Source organism: Columba livia, chromosome 2, assembly GCF_036013475.1.
Source record: "Columba livia isolate bColLiv1 breed racing homer chromosome 2, bColLiv1.pat.W.v2, whole genome shotgun sequence".
Classification (NCBI taxonomy): Eukaryota; Metazoa; Chordata; class Aves; order Columbiformes; family Columbidae; genus Columba; species Columba livia.
The window spans coordinates 128,660,164-128,672,406 of NC_088603.1; the positions used below are offsets into that span (position 1 = coordinate 128,660,164).

Below are 12,243 nucleotides of genomic sequence, written 5' to 3' on the forward strand. Positions count from 1 at the left end.
ACACAAACAAAACCAAAACCCACCAAAACAGAAAACAAACCACCAAAACCAACCAAAAAACACAACAAAACAAAACACCCTTGCACACACACACACAAAACCCCAACATCCAGAGAAGAAAAGAACAATTAATTAATTTTTACAAACAGAAAAAAAAAAAAAAAAACAAAAAAAACAACACTCAAAAATCCATCCAACTTGTAGCTAATTTAACAATGGCATCTCACCCATGATCTGTCCTTCCTCTTGCTCAGCTCCACTGTCGGTTTTGTGATACCCAGCCCTGAAGTCTTCCATTTATTGTGTGAGAGAGGAAAAAGCTGCCACTGATGCCCCTGTGTGCAGTAGCACATCATTCCCAGATGTATCTACAAAGTAGCCTTTGAACGCTGGGGAGACTGCTGTCCCACTGCATCCTGTGGAAGAGCTGGAGCCCCTTCCAGGAGCCCCTGCAAAACCCAAGCCCTGAAGAAAGTGTGGTGGAGTCTGATCTGTGGCAAGAGGAATAGAAAACATATTCTTCCAAGTTGCAGAAATCTGATGAAAGGAAACCAGAACCTGACAAAGAGGCGGGGAAACCCCAAACCCCTCGTTTGGAAGCATGGAAAGCTATTCCATGATTCAGGAAGCCTCTAATCCAGACCAGACTTGGTCTCATCTGTGGCGGGCTCTGCTATTGCCAGATGCTATTTCTGATGTGATTTATTTTAAGAGAATATTAGACTTGGCCAAGAAGCAGCCTTTGTTTGACTTGTTTTTATCTGGAAGTCTTGGGTGATAGAAAGGGCACCAGGATGGGGTTTGCTCTTCTCCTAGAACAGAACTATTTTCTTTTTGCTCTTTGTTGGACTCATCACTTTGAAATTAGGAGATATTTCCAGACCACCTGACATTACATTTTGTCATTGCAGTAACTAAGATGATGACGGTCTGGAAAATGATCAACTATTTATTTAGACAGACAGGCAACTTTGATGCTGATGACAGCAGTTCTCCTGTTGCTGGTACTTACCGCAATATCTCCTCCTGAAAATGAGGGACTGCCATCAAGACAGCCTGTAAGACAATCATTCCCTTCTCCACAGGTAATTGTCTCTAGTGGTGCTGGGACAGCCTGGCATGAGCCGAAATGGAGTCCTGGGCCATAGGGGGAGTTGGGCGAACCCCCAGGGTAAGCTGGGCAGGACCAGCAGCCCTGGTAGTACCTTCAGGGCCCCGACAAACACAAATCCACTCTTCTTTCTTCAAAAGGAAGCAAATGTATGGGTCACATGAATTCACTAGTCAAGATAGTCAGCAGTGGCGAAGTCAGTTGTTTCTTGCAGCAGTTAGATTGTGATTTTGAATGGTCCTCCTACGCCATATCAAGATTTAACTGTACCTTTCCAAATGTCTGCCCATTTTCCTCCATCCACACCTTCTTGTGTCCACCCTCTCCTGTCACTCCAGGGAGGTGTTTGGGCAGCACTGCCTCACAGAGATCTAGTAGACTCGTCTGTGAAAACCAGGCGTGAAGTGAGACAGAAGAGGTTCAGCATGTTTACAAGGCCAGACTTTGATAAAAGGTGCTCTGAAGAACACAGCTGTCACAAGGGAGAAAGATCGTGCAACTGAAAGCTTGATAAGAAAGAGATTTCTTCCATTCAGGCTTTGTCTTTCTCCACCTTACCTGACCATCTGAAACAGAACTCCTCTGAAGGAAATCTTTTCCATATGGTTTGGAAGACAGTGGTCATCAGCATGGCTGTCCATTTTGCTCTGTTAAATGGAGGAACCACAAAGGCTTCATTTCGACTTCCAAAGACTGTGGTGTAAGGGCAGGAAATGAGTGATCATGAACAGAAAAGCCCCAAACCTAGAAAAGGAGCAAGTAAAGAACAGTTAGTGTTTTGTTTATGAATGAAAAGTGAATAATGTAGATGCACTGAAGTACACATGTATTTAGGTATGACAATGTACCTCGATGTGCAAAAATTCTTTCCCAGAATAAAGTTATTTTTACTACAGACTCACTAAATCAGCGTAATTCCAGGATAATTCCTCCTTTTTGAGAGCAGATCAGTTGGTTATTCTGGAGCAGCGTCTACACAGCAGGCACACCAGCACAGGTAGAGAACTATGGGAATTCACCTACTGACTGCTTTTTCTGCCAATTTTCCCAATGAGGAAGTCCTATTAGTGTATGAGTATGTGTGTATGAGAAGTAAACAAACCTTTACCAAAAGCACAAAAAAATCAAATATTAACATGTCACAGAAACACAGTCTGCTTCTATAAAACACAGACTTCCAAACCACTCGCTGCATCATGAAAAACTGTAGAGGAGCACTGGAGCTCCTGAGAACCTATTATTTCATAAGCATCTCAATAAATGAACTCTGTTTTCCTACAGCTCTGTCTCATGGCCTTTACTGGCTGCAATGGCTAAGAAGACACAAATTCCAGTTGAATTTTTCTCACCAACGTGACATATACATGCAGATTTTGTGGTATGTAACAACACATGAACTCCTAATGCCACCTTTGCTATGCTCTGGGCACAAAGGGATACATAGCGAGCCTCTTCAGCCAATTGCCTTCTTTTTCTTAAACTCATGGGAATGTAATTGTCTTTGTGAGTTTTGCCTATCTCTCACATTCAGATGGAACCCATCAGTGGGTTCAAAAAATATTAATGAGATATGTAGACACATGCACACACAAGGGATGGAATGTATGGAATACATAGACACCTGCATTTCAGTTGGAGAGTAGTTGGGGAGAGAAATAAGTTGCTATGGAGTTTCGTTTATCATATTTAAGATATGGAAGAGAATTTCCCTGACTGACCATAAGGGCAGACTATGCTAAGTAGCATAGGCATGGATGTCTATTTCACAGATACCCAGATTTCAGACAAAGTGCATCCTGCTGGAGGTTTCAACATAAATCATTATTTCCATAGAAAACTAACCTTGAAATCAAGCACCACTTAGGACTTCCACTGGTGTGGTACCCACTCTGCAAACTTTGGAAGGTAGGCTGGGAGATGATGGTTGATCTCTTTTAAAAATCAGGCACCTGTATGTTCCCAAGCCAGTGGGCAAGGAAGTAAATAAAACTGGGGAAATTAACACAGTAATGAGCATTTAAAGTTTAACCTAATTTTTAATTGTTTGTAATTTAAATAATGGTGGCAATACTGCCCAATCTGTTTCTTGGATGGCTTTCAAAACATCGAGGAGGCCTTTGAATTAAAAAAAAAAAAAAAAAGGAAGCTAATAAAAGTTCTGTTGGAAAGCCTTCATCCCACAGTGAACACAGTGAAATGTGCAACACTGAAGGCAGAATCTTAGAGCTATAGGAGGAGATGAAGCCTGAGCAACACAATGCAGAGGGCAAAGCTACAGAGGGCAAAGCTACAGAGGAACTGTTAGGAAACCTGAGAAAGAGAGGAAAGCTTGAAAAGGAGAACAGCTTTCTAATCCAATACCTAGAATATAGAGGGTCATCACTGAATGAGAGAGAGAGACTTATTCTCCTTATTGAGAATGGTAAAGGACTTTCCATTAAAAAGTAATGAAGAAGAACTATTAAACCCTATGGGAGAGAGGAAGAGGCAGCAGGAACAGCAGAAGTCTTGATCTCAGCCTGCTACTCCATCAAGACTTGGTTGCAAAAGTGTGTGAGTTCCCGCACAGCCAAGGGTCCCGACTCCCCAGACAATGCACCTCTGCCGTGGGGTTCATCCCTCAACAGGCGCCCAGCAGGCCAACAGCCAAGGCTGGTGTGGGTCTGTCAGGTTGTCAGTCGGACTTGAGGAACACCCCTGTGCCGGTGTTGTGTGCCTGAGCCCTGCCCGGGCTGGGGAAGGGGACAGGAGGAGAGGGATGGGGCTGTGGGTGTACCACTGATCGGGGAAAGGTGGCGTGTGTGTAGGTGTGTGTGTGTAGGTGTGTGAGAGAGGGTAGTGTACGGAGGGGTGTATATGTGTGTGTGCGTGTACATTCCCTGCCTGGGAGGGAGGTGTGTGGGGCGGGAGGTGTGCGGAGAGTGTGTGGGGTGTGCTCATTCCCTGTGTGGAAGTGTTAATGTGGGAGCACCCTTCTCTGAAAGGGGGATTCCCTGCCTGGGGGGAAGGGGTTGGTGTAGGGAGTGCGTGTAGCTGCGTGTGTTGGGGGTGTGTGTGCATCGGCGGCCTGTGGCACCGTTATAGTGTCTGTGTGTGTGTGTCTGTGTGTGTGTGTGTACATCCCCCGCCTGGGCTTAGTGTTGGGGGGGGTGGTGTGCACCCCTGCCTGGGGGGCCGTGCGAGGTACGTGCGTGTGCAGAGGCGCGAGAAGCGTGTGTACTGCGCGGGTGTGCGCGCAGCCGGATTGGGGCGGCGGGGGGCGGCGCGGGGGAGGCGGGGGGAGCCCCGCGCACCCCGGCCGGGAGCGGCCGTGTCCCCCCCCGCCGCCGCCGCGCACAGCCGCAGACACGGGCGGCCGCGCCGGCAGCCGGCAGCTCGCATGCAGCCGCGGATTACAGCGGGGCGAGGGCAGCGCGGGCTCGGCTTTTATCCCCCCCCGGCTCCCCCCCTCCGGCCCGCACTCCGCCCGCCACCCCAGCCGCTCGCCGCGCCGCTTGTTCGGCGGCTTTTCATCTCCGGGGGTAGGAGGGAGATGCCTTTGTCGTGGTTTTTCCACCCCCAGTCCTCTCCGTGCCGGGGGGGCGGTGATGTGGTGCCGGGAATGTAGAGCAAAACCCTTCCCGGGAAGGAGCAACCAAAACAAACCTCTCGCCGTGGCTTTGGCGGCCGCGCGGTGCCCGGGGAAGCCCGAGCAGCCCCTGCCAGCGCCGGGGAATCCCTCCCCCAGCCCCCGGCGGTGCCCCAGGCTCCCGCGGAGCAAGGTAAGCGGATCGGCATCTCTCCTCCGCCGAGGGCTGCCTTTTGTTTTTATTTCTGTATATATATATATGTATATATACACACATATATGTATATGTGTGTGTATATATATATATTTAAAGACCGAGTCATCCGCGCCGGTGGCACTGATGGGAGTTGCAAGGGAGGAGAAAGCTGCCGGCTGGCCCCTGGGGGGCTCCGGGGCACCCGCGCCGGACGGGAGCGGGGTTCTCCCGCGGGGAGCCCCGGGGTGCCCCGGGCGCGCTCCGCTGCGCAGCGGCGGCCGCGGCGGGGAGCGCCTCTCGGGAGAGGGGACATGCTCGGCGGGCTTGGACCGACACTGGGTTGTCTCTCCGTATTCCTGGATCAATTTGAAGGAAAATAATGCAGCCCTCATGCTGGAGCGCTTTGGAAGCCGTGGCTTGTATTTTTGTTCCTTCAGAGCTGCTAAATTTCGTAGTATTCTACCTCCTGCCGTGGGTGAGCTTTAAAGATAAAGGCTCGTTATTTGTTTCCGATGCTCTAATAGCGCTTGTGGGAACCTGATGATACAAAACCTCAGCGTTCTCGGCAGATAGCTGTCATTTGTATTACCCCGTGTACCCGGGGACTGAAGAATCCTATAAAAGAAAAACTGTAGCATTGTGCTAGTCTAACATATACTGGCATGTGTGTTTTCTGTAGATAAGTAGCATGCTGTCAGTCCTCTAGATTTAAAAATCCAAGTTTATTTATAAGCAGGCATGTTGATTGCACGGTTTCTACAAACCATTCAATATGTTTCTCTAATCAGAATTTCACTGCCTGGGTGAAGGCAGACCTTTGTTTATACCCTATGTATGTACTGTCCATATTTATAGCAGGTCTTGGACTTCATTCAACTCAAGTTACATAATGATTAAGATATAAATAAGCAGTATATTTGCAGTTTCTTGGACATTTTAATTCATTGCAGATGAGACTATCTCTAGCATCACTGCCAAAATTGTCACTTTTTAAATGTTTGCGTAAAAAAGGAAGTGTCAATAGCATCAGGTGGAGGCAACATTCCTTTGCAAATACTCAGTCAGTCATCTAGACCTTGCTATTAAAAGGACACCTAAGTGAAGGATTTCAGTGACCCCATGCCGTGGCTCTGAAGAGCTGCCAGGATTGGTTTAGAAGAGGAAGGACAGCAGCGAGGTTGAACAGGCTTGGGAGTGGGAAAAGCCTGTCTAGTGAGGTTTTGCTTTAAAAACACTAAGAGTTCAAGTTTGGTCAGCTGGTGAGAGGTATCCAAGTTAGTGCAGAGCTAGCACTGAGCCTCAGAGGCTGGAAAAGCTCTGAGAAACTAAACGTCCTACCAAGCCTGGAGCATGATCCTCCTCCCAGGGAGTTTTACTAGAAACTTGTAGGGGAGCAGGATCATTACATGCTGCTTGTGAGATTTATTTGCTTTGTGATCACCTGAGATGTGTTATTAAACCTCTGTAAATCTTTGCCAGAGAGATAAGGTGCAGTACACAAAAAGTTTGTTGCTGGTTCTTAATGCCTCTGTCTTTTCCATTCAAACAACAACTGATAAACCAGCTCTTAGCTCAGCTGTATTGGAACTTAGAGATGCCTTGTTATTGTGTTTTGGTTTTTTTTTTTTTTTTTTTTTTTTAATGATGCTTCCACAGGCTGTGCTTGCAACAGCATTTGAACTGTTCTCACCTCCTTTCTCAGCTGGTCACTGTCACTGGGGCTCAGCAGGTTGGCCTCATTCAGACATATACAGACAGTAAAATCAAAACCATCTTCAGCTTGAGATGAGAGAGAAGTGCTGTTTGGAGCAGCATGCTTCAGTCTGAGCATTTCCATTGGCTCCAGGATTTTAAAATGTCCCACTACTGTAATGATGCTATATCGTATGTATTTATTTATTCATGCTTGTCCTTTTCTTCTAAGTGCAAGTTAATTGGTAAATTCTGCCTTGCATTTCAAGGCAAGGTGAGGAGTTGAGATTCGCAGGAGCTTTCTTGCCACCATTTGGGATTTTGCCAAACAGCTTGATACTGTGACTTTTAGAATAAAATCTTAATCTTATGTGGCTTCCTTGAGCTTCATGTCACTACATGCACAGGTAAAATATTTTTCATGGCGCTACTATATTTAAAGCTACCTGCTGGAGGACATTTCAGTCAGTGTGTTAGTTACTCCATCTGTTCTTATATAAACAGCATGCTGGGGAGGGGCTGTCTGGTCTCAAGTCGGCATGGTTTAGGGCAAGGGAGACTTAGTGAGTGAGAGATGAGGTATCTGATGAAGAGGGCAGTGACTGGGGGCACTGTGGGATCCCCCTGCAGACCCTTCTCACTGTGTCTGCTCTTCCAGAGTACAGACGTGCTGCTCCTGGCAGGCAGAGCCCAGGAGGGAAAGCCGGGAGTCGGAAAGTTGTGAGACACTTCAGCTTCATCACAGCAGACATACGTGCCTTCTAAAAATGACTTTTTTGGATGTTTTCAGGACTCATTCCTATTAACTCATAATGGTATTGTGTAATACCTTCTGACCCAGCAACAGCATGCTCACAGCCCTTGGAGTTAAATAATGATTGCCTCTGAAATTACTTCCCCTTTTTCTGTAGTATTGCTATGGAAGATTTTTTCAGTTCTATAAATAAGTTTTTTTTACCTAAATGGTGTCTGAACATTATAAACTTGGATGCAAGATAAAAACAGGCTGTTGTTTACTTTGTTGGGTTTTTCTGTTCCTACTCTTATCAGGATGTGGACACTCCAAGTGAAAATATTTTTTGTTTCTCATAAGTAACTGGCATCCTTCTTTTATGGTTATGACTGAGGCAATGGCATTGGGTAATTAGTTTCTTGGATTTTATAATAAGTATTTGTGACGTGTTGGTTTAACTCACATTTAGAAAGGAGTGTCTACTTCCTAATGATAATTTTAACTGCAAATCAAAATAAACTTTCCAATTTTTAATTGCAGAGATAGCTACGATGTACAACAGTGTTCTATATGATACTGTGAGAATAAATTGCCTGGAACATTATAGACTAGATTTTTTTCCTATTGTAAATGTAGATTTTTGTGCAATCCCATAGCTTCCTACGTTTATTTAACTATAATTCTCTGTCTATGTGGAAAGGATTTGGAGTTTGATGATTTCAATTTTTTTCTTGAGTTTTACGCAGTTTTAGATATTGTACTTCATGCTATAATAAAAAGATTGCTTAGTGACAAATTCAATCGAAATAAAATGCATATATGTTAGATCATATGATTAAATATAAAAAGTGAACAGAGAAGCTGAACAACTCAATTTTTATTGAAAAGGACTTGGATGTTTCTTATCTTGGTTAGCTATAGACATAAAGATGGTCCCAGTATAGCTTCCCAGATCACTAAACACCATAAAAGTGTTAGATATACTATGCATCAGTCAAGATATTTATAATCTATTAGGCTTAAAACTGTGTGTTTCTCCATGGAAGCTGGCAGGGCTGCAAAGGTTATTCTGCCTTTTTTCCTTTCTGGTGCTCATTACAGCACATGCAGAAACTTCAGTGCAAGTCACACATCGACATCCTCCTGGACTTTCACTTTTTTACTGTGCAATACATCACTTTATTCCAAGGCTGGAGGGCTGGAGTAAACTGAGGAGTTTTTAAACTGAGCAGTTACTTTTTTTCACTGTTATGGAAAATATGATGATGTTAAATGCATAATCAGTAACTAATGAATATTATTTTGAATGTACTTGTTCATGGTTTGTGATGACTACATGAACATGGAAAAGTCTTAGGCTTCTGAAATCTGTGGCATTTTTAATTTATTTGTTTCTAGTGCAGGAAATCTATATTTAGCTGTAATGGCAGATCAGCTGTGACTTAGGTGTCTGGCTTCTATACAACCTTATTCCTCCACCGGATGACTATAAAGAGTAGTCAGTAGCATCACTGCTGGCAGCAGCAAGAGAGTCAGAACCAACAATCTATTCGCTAATAAATAATATATGTCACGCTGGCATAATGCAGCTTTGAGCATTTAGGAGTAGGCTGTGATAAGCAGCAATTGTAGTCTTTACAAGGAACAATGGCAATCTACCAATTTACCTCTCATAATACCATGACAGGGGGACCGTGGTACATTGAAATTGTGCAAGGGCAGATACAGTCCGAGCCTGGATGAAGGGGCTGAGCAGCTCTGTTACCACAGCACCGGCACGTGATGCAGGAGAAGCCTCCACACTGGTCAGTGCTTTTCCTGGGAAGTTGTGTTTGCTATTGCAGGGTATGCTTCATGCTGCCATTATACTCAGATATTAGCTAGTTAGGAAATAAACATCAGCTCTTTAGGTAAAACCGTATAACAAGGAAACGAATGCAAAGCTGTGCTAATAATTAACTGAACAAAGCTCTCAAACGTAATCTTCTTTGATGACACTGGAGATGAGCTTCTCCCTGATTGCCTAACAAGTTAAGAAATAGAAATCAGTTATGACAGTACAGTCCAAATACAGAATAAATTTGCCTCAGAGCATTAATAAGACATCTCAAGGCAGTTCATAAAGTAGTTTTTCATAGTACCTCATCAATACTTAACTTTTAGAAAATTAGCTGTGTTTTCAATATATAGAGATTAAAATTACAACCAAACTCAGCAACTCAAAATGAAGCCACAGTGCTGCTTTCTACAGAGCTTTCAGCTGTGTCTTTTGCTGTTTAAGTATGAGGTTTTGGTTTGCCTACAAGATTGATGACCCCATCTCAGCTGAATGTACTCTCAGATAACTGAATAATCCTGCTATAATTTATGGTCATACGTTTAGTGTAAATTTGAATATATCAGAGAGATCCTGGGACAGTTTGAGCAGAAAATGCTGGTAGGCTGCAGCAGCTAGGAGAAACCTGCTAATGTGTTTAATCAGATTCAAAGCAGTGAACTGGCCTAATTAGCCTTGAAATCACAAAGCTATGAACGACACTGTTGTACATGTTCATCCAGTGGTTGCTGAGATTAATAGCCCACAAAGTTGATCTACCTTGACAGTGGTGCCATCTAGAAGGTCTTGCCTTCTAGAGTATTTCCATTTCATGCTTTCTTCATTCTCATTATTGCTGACATAGAGCAGACTTCTGAACTGGGTAGGCCTTGTGCTTGCATTTATATTCAGGACTAGCCTGGCTCCCGGTAGTTGCTTTAGTCCCTATTTAGGCATTTTATTAAAGTAGTACACTTCTGCTCCCCTTGAACTAAAGACGGGATGAGAATGTTAGGCTGCTCTGAAAATGAGGGCATATTTATAGATCACCTAGTAGAAGCAAAAATGTTTGGCTTTTGTTCAGTAGCCTTGTGGTTAGGGTACTCACCCAGAAGTAGGAAATCAAGCTTTTAAGCTTTTCTTATAGGCCAGCAAGGCCAACAAATATCTCACCTCTTGTCAATCCAAGATTCTCTCCTACTAAAGGATTGCTTATACCCCTCCAGCTACAGACTCATGCCTGTTGCCTTTTGAGCACAGGCTGCCTCATTCTTGCTCACTAGGAACAGGGAGGGTGGTGTCCATCCCTGCAGCCATCTTGAGGACTACTGGTAGCAGCAGTAGCTTACAAAGTATAAACGACATGGTCCCTAGATGAATGTTCAATGACCAGGCAATTACATCAGTGGGTTGCTACCATCACCTTAAGGTGCATTTTGAAATGAGTGGACTTTGTTCAGTTCTTTTGAAGGGCTGTGTTTCATGTGCCTCTTGTAAGAGGAGGTTTCCAGGCTTAGAATATCATGTGGGTGTTCTGTGTCTCTTTTGATCCTGACTATGCACTAGGCCTAGATGGGAGTTCAGAATATCTTCTTTCTGACCACGAAGTATCATGTTGATCCTGCCTTAGAGGTTCCCATACCTTTCTTTGGAATTAGGTTTCGCATGTTTAATATTAGAAACCCTGAACTAATGTCTCTGATGAAGCACATTTTTAAGAGGATGCTGTGGCTTTAAAAAGTACATTTTGGTTTGATAGAGATAAATAAATTAATTTATAGTGTCAGTTTTATAAAACTTTTCCTTTTAGCCTGTCTTGATTTTAGCATTACAGCAACAGTAGCATGGGATTGTGCATGATAGCGAGTCCTTACTTTTTTCTATTGTCGGGTCAATTTGAGGTTCAAAAATATCAGTACTCCTTGTATCAGCTGCCTTTAGGCATGACATAATGCTTTCCAAAACTTATGCTGTCTCTACTCGTGGCAGAACTAAAAATCAGTAAGAAAATGAAGTGTAGCTTCTTCTCTATGGTGTTAAACTGGGGTTTCAAGAATGACACTCCCTTATCCAAACCAGCTCTACCTTTGTGTGCGATGTGGAACCAAAACATGTTAGATAAGGTTCAGAAGCAAAGTCTTCGGCTTTATGGGTGACTGCTTCTCTCAGATGGACAAAATAAGATGACAGATTGTCATAGGCCCCGCGCAACAATTTATAGTAGTAGGTTGGGGTTTTTTAGGCACTCCATCATTTAAGACATCAAAATATTGAAGGTCTGGATTCTGTAAAATCAAACCTAGGACGAAATTTGCCTTAATTTTTAATGATAAAAGCTTCTTGTGAAGGCTTGCTGATGCTATGACCAAAAGCTTCTTGTGAAGGCTTGCTGATGCTATGACCTTAGAGACATTTCCAGCTGTGTACAAAGGTGGTTGTCAGAGTTGAGTCACCCAAAAATCAAGGCCTTGATTCATTCCTTCCAGCTTTAATGCTTCTGTGAAGCACCAGAGATGGGAATGTAAACTGTCGTCCTGCTGGGTAGAGTCACTGGGTTGAGACAAGCATCTCTTGAGCAAATCTGCCCATGTCAAACTGAGATCTTTGGCCATGTCTCTTCCTTTCTGTTGTCTAGGTAGGTCTAGGCCTGCCATCTTCCTTGATTGAGTCACCAAACAGTCCAGTTAGAAAGACTTCAAAGGGAGATTTTTTGACAGAGGCAGAAATTGAATCCAAATGTTTTCATTTCCAAAGAAGTCACTTAAGAGTATGACCATGCTTTCCTTAATTGTACATCTGGGATGGTGGGGTTGTATGCTTATCGTCTATTAGGAAATTATACTAGGATTCTGAACAAAGTGCCACAGCCAGAGTTTAGGATGCAGTTTCATTCAGAGGGATAACATCTGGCCCCTCTCAATGTGCCTTATTGCTTCAGACATCATTCTTTGTGTATGTAGCATGATGTTATATATTCCCTGCCTAGAAACCTAGAATCATCATTCATTACTACACTGTGCAAGCTTTTGTTCAGGAGAACAAAAAGACATCTGTGAAGTTCTTCAGCACTTTCAGCTAGTTGGCAGCAATGTTATTGTTAGGGAGCAGTGGAAGACTGAAAGGTTAT

The 12,243-nt window shown here is 43.8% G+C and overlaps 1 protein-coding gene across 1 annotated transcript in view; it reads left to right on the forward strand.

Moving 5' to 3' along the window:
- The first annotated feature begins 4,325 nt into the window (after window positions 1-4,325).
- The window catches only part of KCNB2 (potassium voltage-gated channel subfamily B member 2), a 200,049-nt gene continuing 192,131 nt past the window's right edge, over window positions 4,326-12,243 (forward strand). The window contains exon 1 of the mRNA XM_065053799.1: window positions 4,326-4,872. The gene's annotated coding sequence lies outside the window, so the exon portion shown is untranslated. The remainder of the gene's footprint in view (window positions 4,873-12,243) is intronic.